Below are 12,715 nucleotides of genomic sequence, written 5' to 3' on the forward strand. Positions count from 1 at the left end.
AGGAGCTAAAGGAAGAGAGAGAGAAGGAGCTGAAGAAGCAGAGAGAGAAGGAGCTAAAGGAAGACAGAGAGAAGGACCTGAAGAAACAGAGAGAGAAGGAGCTAAAGGAACAGAGAGAGAAGGACCTGAAGAAACAGAGAGAGGAGGAGGAGCTAAAGGAAGAGAGAGAGAATGAGCTAAAGGAAGAGAGAGAGAAGGAGCTAAAGGAAGAGAGAGAGAAGGAGCTAAATGAAGAGAGAGAGAAGGAGCTGAAGAAAAAGAGAGAGAAGGCGCTAAAGGAAGAGAGAGAGAAGGAGCTAAAGGAACAGAGAGAGAAGGAGCTAAAGGAAGAGAGAGAGAAGGAGCTGAAGAAACAGAGAGAGGAGGAGGAGCTAAAGGAAGAGAGAGAGAAGGAGCTGAAGAAGCAGAGAGAGGAGGAGGAGCTAAAGGAACAGAGAGAGAAGGAGCTAAAGGAAGAGAAGGTGGAGGAGCTAAAGGAAGAGAGAGAGAAGGAGCTAAAGGAAGAGAGAGAGAAGGAGCTAAAGGAAGAGAGAGAAGGAGCTAAAGGAAGAGAGAGAGAAGGAGCTGAAGAAGCAGAGAGAGAAGGAGCTAAAGGAAGAGAGAGAGGAGGAGCTGAAGAAGCAGAGAGAGGAGGAGGAGCTAAAGGAAAAGATAGAGAAGGAGCTAAAGGAACAGAGAGAGAAGGAGCTAAAGGAAGAGGGAGAGAAGGAGCTAAAGGAACAGAGAGAGAAGGAGCTAAAGGAAGAGAGAGAGAAGGAGCTGAAGAAACAAAGAGAGGAGGAGGAGGAGCTAAAGGAAGAGAGAGAGAAGGAGCTGAAGAAGCAGAGAGAGAAGGAGCTAAAGGAAGACAGAGAGAAGGACCTGAAGAAACAGAGAGAGGAGAAGGAGCTAAAGGAACAGAGAGAGAAGGACCTGAAGAAACAGAGAGAGGAGGAGGAGCTAAAGGAAGAGAGAGAGAAGGAGCTAAAGGAACAGAGAGAGAAGGAGCTAAAGGAAGAGAGAGAGAAGGAGCTGAAGAAGCAGAGAGAGAAGGAGCTGAAGAAAAAGAGAGAGAAGGCGCTAAAGGAAGAGAGAGAGAAGGAGCTAAAGGAACAGAGAGAGAAGGAGCTAAATGAAGAGAGAGAGAAGGAGCTGAAGAAAAAGAGAGAGAAGGCGCTAAAGGAAGAGAGAGAGAAGGAGCTAAAGGAACAGAGAGAGAAGGAGCTAAAGGAAGAGAGAGAGAAGGAGCTGAAGAAACAGAGAGAGAAGGACCTAAAAGAAGAGAGAGAGGAGGAGCTGAAGGAACAGAGAGAGAAGGAGCTAAAGGAAGAGAGAGAGAAGGAGCTGAAGAAACAGAGAGAGAAGGAGCTGAAGAAAAAGAGAGAGAAGGCGCTAAAGGAAGAGAGAGAGAAGGAGCTAAAGGAACAGAGAGAGAAGGAGCTAAAGGAAGAGAGAGAGAAGGAGCTGAAGAAACAGAGAGAAGGAGCTAAAGGAAGAGAGAGAGAAGGAGCTGAAGGAAGACAGAGAGAAGGAGCTAAAGGAAGAGAGAGAGAAGGAGCTAAAGGAACAGAAAGAGAAGGAGCTGAAGAAACAGAGAGAGAAGGAGCTAAAGGAAGACAGAGAGAAGGACCTGAAGAAACAGAGAGAGGAGAAGTAGCTAAAGGAACAGAGAGAGAAGGACCTGAAGAAACAGAGAGAGGAGGAGGAGCTAAAGGAACAGAGAGAGAAGGAGCTAAAGGAACAGAGAGAGAAGGAGCTAAAGGAAGAGAGAGAGAAGGAGCTGAAGAAGCAGAGAGAGAAGGAGCTGAAGAAAAAGAGAGAGAAGGCGCTAAAGGAAGAGAGAGAGAAGCAGCTAAAGGAACAGAGAGAGAAGGAGCTAAATGAAGAGAGAGAGAAGGAGCTAAAGGAACAGAGAGAGAAGGAGCTAAAGGAAGAGAGAGAGAAGGAGCTGAAGAAACAGAGAGAGAAGGAGCTGAAGAAACAGAGAGAGAAGGAGCTGAAGAAAAAGAGAGAGAGAAGGAGCTAAAGGAACAGAGAGAGAAGGAGCTAAAGGAAGAGAGAGAGAAGGAGCTGAAGAAACAGAGAGAGGAGGAGGAGCTAAAGGAAGAGAGAGAGAAGGAGCTGAAGAAACAGAAAGAGGAGGAGGAGCTAAAGGAAGAGAGAGAGAAGGAGCTAAAGGAAGAGAGAGAGAAGGAGCCGAAGAAACAGAGAGAGAAGAAGCTAAAGGAAGAGAGAGAGAAGGAGCTAAAGGAACAGAGAGAGAAGGAGCTAAATGAAGAGAGAGAGAAGGAGCTGAAGAAAAAGAGAGAGAAGGCGCTAAAGGAAGAGAGAGAGAAGGCGCTAAAGGAAGAGAGAGAGAAGGAGCTAAAGGAAGAGAGAGAGAAGGAGCTGAAGAAACAGAGAGAGGAGGAGGAGCTAAAGGAAGAGAGAGAGAAGGAGCTAAAGGAAGAGAAGGTGGAGGAGCTAAAGGAAGAGAGAGAGAACGAGCTAAAGGAAGAGAGAGAGAAGGAGCTAAAGGAAGAGAGAGAAGGAGCTAAAGGAAGAGAGAGAGAAGGAGCTGAAGAAGCAGAGAGAGAAGGAGCTAAAAGAAGGGAGAGAGAAGGAGCTGAAGAAGCAGAGAGAGGAGGAGGAGCTAAAGGAAAAGATAGAGAAGGAGCTAAAGGAACAGAGAGAGAAGGAGCTAAAGGAAGAGGGAGAGAAGGAGCTAAAGGAACAGAGACAGAAGGAGCTAAAGGAAGAGAGAGAGAATGAGCTAAAGGAAGAGAGAGAGAAGGAGCTAAAGGAAGAGAGAGAGAAGGAGCTGAAGAAGCAGAGAGAGAAGGAGCTCAAGAAGCAGAGAGAGAAGGAGCTGAAGAAAGAGAGAGAAGAAGGAGCTAAAGGAAAACAGAGAGAAGGAGCTAAAGGAACAGAGAGAGAAGGAGCTAAATGAAGAGAGAGAGAAGGAGCTGAAGAAAAAGAGGGAGAAGGCGCTAAAGGAAGAGAGAGAGAAGGAGCTAAAGGAACAGAGAGAGAAGGAGCTAAAGGAAGAGAGAGAGAAGGAGCTGAAGAAACAGAGAGAGGAGGAGGAGCTAAAGGAAGAGAGAGAGAAGGAGCTGAAGAAGCAGAGAGAGGAGGAGGAGCTAAAGGAACAGAGAGAGAAGGAGCTAAAGGAAGAGAAGGTGGAGGAGCTAAAGGAAGAGAGAGAGAAAGAGCTAAAGGAAGAGAGAGAAGGAGCTAAAGGAAGAGAGAGAGAAGGAGCTGAAGAAGCAGAGAGAGAAGGAGCTAAAGGAAGAGAGAGAGGAGGAGCTGAAGAAGCAGAGAGAGGAGGAGGAGCTAAAGGAAAAGATAGAGAAGGAGCTAAAGGAACAGAGAGAGAAGGAGCTAAAGGAAGAGGGAGAGAAGGAGCTAAAGGAACAGAGAGAGAAGGAGCTAAAGGAAGAGAGAGAGAAGGAGCTGAAGAAACAAAGAGAGGAGGAGGAGGAGCTAAAGGAAGAGAGAGAGAAGGAGCTGAAGAAGCAGAGAGAGAAGGAGCTAAAGGAAGACAGAGAGAAGGACCTGAAGAAACAGAGAGAGGAGAAGGAGCTAAAGGAACAGAGAGAGAAGGACCTGAAGAAACAGAGAGAGGAGGAGGAGCTAAAGGAAGAGAGAGAGAAGGAGCTAAAGGAACAGAGAGAGAAGGAGCTAAAGGAAGAGAGAGAGAAGGAGCTGAAGAAGCAGAGAGAGAAGGAGCTGAAGAAAAAGAGAGAGAAGGCGCTAAAGGAAGAGAGAGAGAAGGAGCTAAATGAAGAGAGAGAGAAGGAGCTAAATGAAGAGAGAGAGAAGGAGCTGAAGAAAAAGAGAGAGAAGGCGCTAAAGGAAGAGAGAGAGAAGGAGCTAAAGGAACAGAGAGAGAAGGAGCTAAAGGAAGAGAGAGAGAAGGAGCTGAAAAAACAGAGAGAGAAGGACCTAAAAGAAGAGAGAGAGGAGGAGCTGAAGGAACAGAGAGAGAAGGAGCTAAAGGAAGAGAGAGAGAAGGAGCTGAAGAAACAGAGAGAGAAGGAGCTGAAGAAAAAGAGAGAGAAGGCGCTAAAGGAAGAGAGAGAGAAGGAGCTAAAGGAACAGAGAGAGAAGGAGCTAAAGGAAGAGAGAGAGAAGGAGCTGAAGAAACAGAGAGAAGGAGCTAAAGGAAGAGAGAGAGAAGGAGCTGAAGGAAGACAGAGAGAAGGAGCTAAAGGAAGAGAGAGAGAAGGAGCTAAAGGAACAGAAAGAGAAGGAGCTGAAGAAACAGAGAGAGAAGGAGCTAAAGGAAGACAGAGAGAAGGACCTGAAGAAACAGAGAGAGGAGAAGTAGCTAAAGGAACAGAGAGAGAAGGACCTGAAGAAACAGAGAGAGGAGGAGGAGCTAAAGGAACAGAGAGAGAAGGAGCTAAAGGAACAGAGAGAGAAGGAGCTAAAGGAAGAGAGAGAGAAGGAGCTGAAGAAGCAGAGAGAGAAGGAGCTGAAGAAAAAGAGAGAGAAGGCGCTAAAGGAAGAGAGAGAGAAGCAGCTAAAGGAACAGAGAGAGAAGGAGCTAAATGAAGAGAGAGAGAAGGAGCTAAAGGAACAGAGAGAGAAGGAGCTAAAGGAAGAGAGAGAGAAGGAGCTGAAGAAACAGAGAGAGAAGGAGCTGAAGAAACAGAGAGAGAAGGAGCTGAAGAAAAAGAGAGAGAGAAGGAGCTAAAGGAACAGAGAGAGAAGGAGCTAAAGGAAGAGAGAGAGAAGGAGCTGAAGAAACAGAGAGAGGAGGAGGAGCTAAAGGAAGAGAGAGAGAAGGAGCTGAAGAAACAGAAAGAGGAGGAGGAGCTAAAGGAAGAGAGAGAGAAGGAGCTAAAGGAAGAGAGAGAGAAGGAGCCGAAGAAACAGAGAGAGAAGAAGCTAAAGGAAGAGAGAGAGAAGGAGCTAAAGGAACAGAGAGAGAAGGAGCTAAATGAAGAGAGAGAGAAGGAGCTGAAGAAAAAGAGAGAGAAGGCGCTAAAGGAAGAGAGAGAGAAGGCGCTAAAGGAAGAGAGAGAGAAGGAGCTAAAGGAAGAGAGAGAGAAGGAGCTGAAGAAACAGAGAGGAGGAGGAGCTAAAGGAAGAGAGAGAGAAGGAGCTAAAGGAAGAGAAGGTGGAGGAGCTAAAGGAAGAGAGAGAGAACGAGCTAAAGGAAGAGAGAGAGAAGGAGCTAAAGGAAGAGAGAGAAGGAGCTAAAGGAAGAGAGAGAGAAGGAGCTGAAGAAGCAGAGAGAGAAGGAGCTAAAGGAAGAGAGAGAGAAGGAGCTGAAGAAGCAGAGAGAGAAGGAGCTAAAGGAAGACAGAGAGAAGGACCTGAAGAAACAGAGAGAGAAGGAGCTAAAGGAACAGAGAGAGAAGGACCTGAAGAAACAGAGAGAGGAGGAGGAGCTAAAGGAAGAGAGAGAGAATGAGCTAAAGGAAGAGAGAGAGAAGGAGCTAAAGGAAGAGAGAGAGAAGGAGCTGAAGAAGCAGAGAGAGAAGGAGCTGAAGAAAGAGAGAGAAGAAGGAGCTAAAGGAAAACAGAGAGAAGGAGCTAAAGGAACAGAGAGAGAAGGAGCTAAATGAAGAGAGAGAGAAGGAGCTGAAGAAAAAGAGAGAGAAGGCGCTAAAGGAAGAGAGAGAGAAGGAGCTAAAGGAACAGAGAGAGAAGGAGCTAAAGGAAGAGAGAGAGAAGGAGCTGAAGAAACAGAGAGAGGAGGAGGAGCTAAAGGAAGAGAGAGAGAAGGAGCTGAAGAAGCAGAGAGAGGAGGAGGAGCTAAAGGAACAGAGAGAGAAGGAGCTAAAGGAAGAGAAGGTGGAGGAGCTAAAGGAAGAGAGAGAAGGAGCTAAAGGAAGAGAGAGAGAAGGAGCTGAAGAAGCAGAGAGAGAAGGAGCTAAAGGAAGAGAGAGAGGAGGAGCTGAAGAAGCAGAGAGAGGAGGAGGAGCTAAAGGAAAAGATAGAGAAGGAGCTAAAGGAACAGAGAGAGAAGGAGCTAAAGGAAGAGGGAGAGAAGGAGCTAAAGGAACAGAGAGAGAAGGAGCTAAAGGAAGAGAGAGAGAAGGAGCTGAAGAAACAAAGAGAGGAGGAGGAGGAGCTAAAGGAAGAGAGAGAGAAGGAGCTGAAGAAGCAGAGAGAGAAGGAGCTAAAGGAAGACAGAGAGAAGGACCTGAAGAAACAGAGAGAGGAGAAGGAGCTAAAGGAACAGAGAGAGAAGGACCTGAAGAAACAGAGAGAGGAGGAGGAGCTAAAGGAAGAGAGAGAGAAGGAGCTAAAGGAACAGAGAGAGAAGGAGCTAAAGGAAGAGAGAGAGAAGGAGCTGAAGAAGCAGAGAGAGAAGGAGCTGAAGAAAAAGAGAGAGAAGGCGCTAAAGGAAGAGAGAGAGAAGGAGCTAAAGGAACAGAGAGAGAAGGAGCTAAATGAAGAGAGAGAGAAGGAGCTGAAGAAAAAGAGAGAGAAGGCGCTAAAGGAAGAGAGAGAGAAGGAGCTAAAGGAACAGAGAGAGAAGGAGCTAAAGGAAGAGAGAGAGAAGGAGCTGAAGAAACAGAGAGAGAAGGACCTAAAAGAAGAGAGAGAGGAGGAGCTGAAGGAACAGAGAGAGAAGGAGCTAAAGGAAGAGAGAGAGAAGGAGCTGAAGAAACAGAGAGAGAAGGAGCTGAAGAAAAAGAGAGAGAAGGCGCTAAAGGAAGAGAGAGAGAAGGAGCTAAAGGAACAGAGAGAGAAGGAGCTAAAGGAAGAGAGAGAGAAGGAGCTGAAGAAACAGAGAGAAGGAGCTAAAGGAAGAGAGAGAGAAGGAGCTGAAGGAAGACAGAGAGAAGGAGCTAAAGGAAGAGAGAGAGAAGGAGCTAAAGGAACAGAAAGAGAAGGAGCTGAAGAAACAGAGAGAGAAGGAGCTAAAGGAAGAGAGAGAGAAGGAGCTAAAGGAACAGAAAGAGAAGGAGCTGAAGAAACAGAGAGAGAAGGAGCTAAAGGAAGAGAGAGAGAAGGAGCTGAAGAAACAGAGAGAGGAGGAGGAGCTAAAGGAAGAGAGAGAGAAGGAGCTGAAGAAACAGAAAGAGGAGGAGGAGCTAAAGGAAGAGAGAGAGAAGGAGCTAAAGGAAGAGAGAGAGAAGGAGCCGAAGAAACAGAGAGAGAAGAAGCTAAAGGAAGAGAGAGAGAAGGAGCTAAAGGAACAGAGAGAGAAGGAGCTAAATGAAGAGAGAGAGAAGGAGCTGAAGAAAAAGAGAGAGAAGGCGCTAAAGGAAGAGAGAGAGAAGGCGCTAAAGGAAGAGAGAGAGAAGGAGCTAAAGGAAGAGAGAGAGAAGGAGCTGAAGAAACAGAGAGAGGAGGAGGAGCTAAAGGAAGAGAGAGAGAAGGAGCTAAAGGAAGAGAAGGTGGAGGAGCTAAAGGAAGAGAGAGAGAACGAGCTAAAGGAAGAGAGAGAGAAGGAGCTAAAGGAAGAGAGAGAAGGAGCTAAAGGAAGAGAGAGAGAAGGAGCTGAAGAAGCAGAGAGAGAAGGAGCTAAAGGAAGAGAGAGAGAAGGAGCTGAAGAAGCAGAGAGAGGAGGAGGAGCTAAAGGAAAAGATAGAGAAGGAGCTAAAGGAACAGAGAGAGAAGGAGCTAAAGGAAGAGGGAGAGAAGGAGCTAAAGGAACAGAGAGAGAAGGAGCTAAAGGAAGAGAGAGAGAAGGAGCTGAAGAAGCAGAGAGAGAAGGAGCTAAAGGAAGACAGAGAGAAGGACCTGAAGAAACAGAGAGAGAAGGAGCTAAAGGAACAGAGAGAGAAGGACCTGAAGAAACAGAGAGAGGAGGAGGAGCTAAAGGAAGAGAGAGAGAATGAGCTAAAGGAAGAGAGAGAGAAGGAGCTAAAGGAAGAGAGAGAGAAGGAGCTGAAGAAGCAGAGAGAGAAGGAGCTGAAGAAAGAGAGAGAAGAAGGAGCTAAAGGAAAACAGAGAGAAGGAGCTAAAGGAACAGAGAGAGAAGGAGCTAAATGAAGAGAGAGAGAAGGAGCTGAAGAAAAAGAGAGAGAAGGCGCTAAAGGAAGAGAGAGAGAAGGAACTAAAGGAACAGAGAGAGAAGGAGCTAAAGGAAGAGAGAGAGAAGGAGCTGAAGAAACAGAGAGAGGAGGAGGAGCTAAAGGAAGAGAGAGAGAAGGAGCTGAAGAAGCAGAGAGAGGAGGAGGAGCTAAAGGAACAGAGAGAGAAGGAGCTAAAGGAAGAGAAGGTGGAGGAGCTAAAGGAAGAGAGAGAGAAGGAGCTAAAGGAAGAGAGAGAGAAGGAGCTGAAGAAGCAGAGAGAGAAGGAGCTAAAGGAAGAGAGAGAGGAGGAGCTGAAGAAGCAGAGAGAGGAGGAGGAGCTAAAGGAAAAGATAGAGAAGGAGCTAAAGGAACAGAGAGAGAAGGAGCTAAAGGAAGAGGGAGAGAAGGAGCTAAAGGAACAGAGAGAGAAGGAGCTAAAGGAAGAGAGAGAGAAGGAGCTGAAGAAACAAAGAGAGGAGGAGGAGGAGCTAAAGGAAGAGAGAGAGAAGGAGCTGAAGAAGCAGAGAGAGAAGGAGCTAAAGGAAGACAGAGAGAAGGACCTGAAGAAACAGAGAGAGGAGAAGGAGCTAAAGGAACAGAGAGAGAAGGACCTGAAGAAACAGAGAGAGGAGGAGGAGCTAAAGGAAGAGAGAGAGAAGGAGCTAAAGGAACAGAGAGAGAAGGAGCTAAAGGAAGAGAGAGAGAAGGAGCTGAAGAAGCAGAGAGAGAAGGAGCTGAAGAAAAAGAGAGAGAAGGCGCTAAAGGAAGAGAGAGAGAAGGAGCTAAAGGAACAGAGAGAGAAGGAGCTAAATGAAGAGAGAGAGAAGGAGCTGAAGAAAAAGAGAGAGAAGGCGCTAAAGGAAGAGAGAGAGAAGGAGCTAAAGGAACAGAGAGAGAAGGAGCTAAAGGAAGAGAGAGAGAAGGAGCTGAAGAAACAGAGAGAGAAGGACCTAAAAGAAGAGAGAGAGGAGGAGCTGAAGGAACAGAGAGAGAAGGAGCTAAATGAAGAGAGAGAGAAGGAGCTGAAGAAACAGAGAGAGAAGGAGCTGAAGAAAAAGAGAGAGAGAAGGAGCTAAAGGAACAGAGAGAGAAGGAGCTAAAGGAAGAGAGAGAGAAGGAGCTGAAGAAACAGAGAGAGGAGGAGGAGCTAAAGGAAGAGAGAGAGAAGGAGCTGAAGAAGCAGAGAGAGGAGGAGCTAAAAGAAGAGAGAGAGGAGGAGCTGAAGGAACAGAGAGAGAAGGAGCTAAAGGAAGAGAGAGAGAAGGAGCTGAAGAAACAGAGAGAGAAGGAGCTAAAAGAAGAGAGAGAGGAGGAGCTGAAGAAACAGAGAGAGAAGGAGCTGAAGAAAAAGAGAGAGAAGGCGCTAAAGGAAGAGAGAGAGAAGGAGCTAAAGGAACAGAGAGTAAAGGAGCTAAAGGAAGAGAGAGAGAAGGAGCTGAAGAAACAGAGAGGAGCTAAAGGAAGAGAGAGAGAAGGAGCTGAAGGAAGACAGAGAGAAGGAGCTAAAGGAAGAGAGAGAGAAGGAGCTAAAGGAAGAGAGAGAGAAGGAGCTAAAGGAACAGAAAGAGAAGGAGCTGAAGAAACAGAGAGAGAAGGAGCTAAAGGAAAACAGAGAGAAAGACCTGAAGAAACAGAGAGAGAAGAAGGAGCTAAAGGAAAACAGAGAGAAGGACCTGAAGAAACAGAGAGAGGAGGAGGAGCTAAAGGAAGAGAGAGAGAAGGAGCTAAAGGAACAGAGAGAGAAGGAGCTAAAGGAAGAGAGAGAGAAGGAGCTGAAGAAGCAGAGAGAGAAGGAGCTGAAGAAAAAGAGAGAAGGCGCTAAAGGAAGAGAGAGAGAAGGAGCTGAAGGAAGAGAGAGAGAAGGAGCTGAAGAAACAGAGAGAGAAGGAGCTAAATGAAGAGAGAGAGAAGGAGCTGAAGAAAAAGAGAGAGAAGGCGCTAAAGGAAGAGAGAGAGAAGGCGCTAAAGGAAGAGAGAGAGAAGGAGCTAAAGGAAGAGAGAGAGAAGGAGCTGAAGAAACAGAGAGAGGAGGAGGAGCTAAAGGAAGAGAGAGAGAAGGAGCTAAAGGAAGAGAAGGTGGAGGAGCTAAAGGAAGAGAGAGAGAACGAGCTAAAGGAAGAGAGAGAGAAGGAGCTAAAGGAAGAGAGAGAAGGAGCTAAAGGAAGAGAGAGAGAAGGAGCTGAAGAAGCAGAGAGAGAAGGAGCTAAAGGAAGAGAGAGAGAAGGAGCTGAAGAAGCAGAGAGAGAAGGAGCTAAAGGAAGACAGAGAGAAGGACCTGAAGAAACAGAGAGAGAAGGAGCTAAAGGAACAGAGAGAGAAGGACCTGAAGAAACAGAGAGAGGAGGAGGAGCTAAAGGAAGAGAGAGAGAATGAGCTAAAGGAAGAGAGAGAGAAGGAGCTAAAGGAAGAGAGAGAGAAGGAGCTGAAGAAGCAGAGAGAGAAGGAGCTGAAGAAAGAGAGAGAAGAAGGAGCTAAAGGAAAACAGAGAGAAGGAGCTAAAGGAACAGAGAGAGAAGGAGCTAAATGAAGAGAGAGAGAAGGAGCTGAAGAAAAAGAGAGAGAAGGCGCTAAAGGAAGAGAGAGAGAAGGAGCTAAAGGAACAGAGAGAGAAGGAGCTAAAGGAAGAGAGAGAGAAGGAGCTGAAGAAACAGAGAGAGGAGGAGGAGCTAAAGGAAGAGAGAGAGAAGGAGCTGAAGAAGCAGAGAGAGGAGGAGGAGCTAAAGGAACAGAGAGAGAAGGAGCTAAAGGAAGAGAAGGTGGAGGAGCTAAAGGAAGAGAGAGAGAAGGAGCTAAAGGAAGAGAGAGAGAAGGAGCTAAAGGAAGAGAGAGAGAAGGAGCTGAAGAAGCAGAGAGAGAAGGAGCTAAAGGAAGAGAGAGAGGAGGAGCTGAAGAAGCAGAGAGAGGAGGAGGAGCTAAAGGAAAAGATAGAGAAGGAGCTAAAGGAACAGAGAGAGAAGGAGCTAAAGGAAGAGGGAGAGAAGGAGCTAAAGGAACAGAGAGAGAAGGAGCTAAAGGAAGAGAGAGAGAAGGAGCTGAAGAAACAAAGAGAGGAGGAGGAGGAGCTAAAGGAAGAGAGAGAGAAGGAGCTGAAGAAGCAGAGAGAGAAGGAGCTAAAGGAAGACAGAGAGAAGGACCTGAAGAAACAGAGAGAGGAGAAGGAGCTAAAGGAACAGAGAGAGAAGGACCTGAAGAAACAGAGAGAGGAGGAGGAGCTAAAGGAAGAGAGAGAGAAGGAGCTAAAGGAAGAGAGAGAGAAGGAGCTGAAGAAGCAGAGAGAGAAGGAGCTGAAGAAAAAGAGAGAGAAGGCGCTAAAGGAAGAGAGAGAGAAGGAGCTAAAGGAACAGAGAGAGAAGGAGCTAAATGAAGAGAGAGAGAAGGAGCTGAAGAAAAAGAGAGAGAAGGCGCTAAAGGAAGAGAGAGAGAAGGAGCTAAAGGAACAGAGAGAGAAGGAGCTAAAGGAAGAGAGAGAGAAGGAGCTGAAGAAACAGAGAGAGGAGGAGGAGCTAAAGGAAGAGAGAGAGAAGGAGCTGAAGAAGCAGAGAGAGGAGGAGGAGCTAAAGGAACAGAGAGAGAAGGAGCTAAAGGAGCAGAAAGAGAAGGAGCTAAAGGAAGAGAGAGAGAAGGAGCTGAAGAAGCAGAGAGAGAAGGAGCTGAAGAAAAAGAGAGAGAAGGAGGAGCTAAAGGAAGAGAGAGAGAAGGAGCTAAAGGAAGAGAAGATGGAGGAGCTAAAGGAAGAGAGAGAGAAGGAGCTAAAGGAAGAGAGAGAAGGAGCTAAAGGAAGAGAGAGAGAAGGAGCTGAAGAAGCAGAGAGAGAAGGAGCTGAAGAAACAGAGAGAGGAGGAGGAGCTAAAAGAAGAGAGAGAAGGAGCTGAAGAAGCAGAGAGAGGAGGAGGAGCTAAAGGAACAGAGAGAGAAGGAGCTAAAGGAGCAGAAAGAGAAGGAGCTAAAGGAAGAGAGAGAGAAGAAGCTGAAGGAAGAGAGAGAGAAGGAACTAAAGGAAGAGAGAGAGAAGGAGCTGAAGAAGCAGAGAGAGAAGGAGCTGAAGAAAAAGAGAGAGAAGGAGGAGCTAAAGGAAGAGAGAGAGAAGGAGCTAAAGGAAGAGAAGGTGGAGGAGCTAAAGGAAGAGAGAGAGAAGGAGCTAAAGGAAGAGAGAGAGAAGGAGCTAAAGGAAGAGAGAGAGAAGGAGCTGAAGAAGCAGAGAGAGAAGGAGCTGAAGAAAAAGAGAGAGAAGGAGGAGCTAAAGGAAGAGAGAGAGAAGGAGCTAAAGGAAGAGAAGGTGGAGGAGCTAAAGGAAGAGAGAGAGAAGGAGCTAAAGGAAGAGAGAGAGAAGGAGCTAAAGGAAGAGAGAGAAGGAGCTAAAGGAAGAGAGAGAGAAGGAGCTAAAGGAACAGAGAGTAAAGGAGCTAAAGGAAGAGAGAGAGAAGGAGCTGAAGAAACAGAGAGGAGCTAAAGGAAGAGAGAGAGAAGGAGCTGAAGGAAGACAGAGAGAAGGAGCTAAAGGAAGAGAGAGAGAAGGAGCTAAAGGAAGAGAGAGAGAAGGAGCTAAAGGAACAGAAAGAGAAGGAGCTGAAGAAACAGAGAGAGAAGGAGCTAAAGGAAAACAGAGAGAAGGACCTGAAGAAACAGAGAGAGAAGAAGGAGCTAAAGGAAAACAGAGAGAAGGACCTGAAGAAACAGAGAGAGGAGGAGGAGCTAAAGGAAGAGAGAGAGAAGGAGCTAAAGGAACAGAGAGAGAAGGAGCTAAAGGAAGAGAGAGAGAAGGAGCTGAAGAAGCA

Source organism: Salminus brasiliensis, chromosome 18 (assembly GCF_030463535.1).
Source record: "Salminus brasiliensis chromosome 18, fSalBra1.hap2, whole genome shotgun sequence".
In the NCBI taxonomy this organism is placed as follows: Eukaryota; Metazoa; Chordata; class Actinopteri; order Characiformes; family Bryconidae; genus Salminus; species Salminus brasiliensis.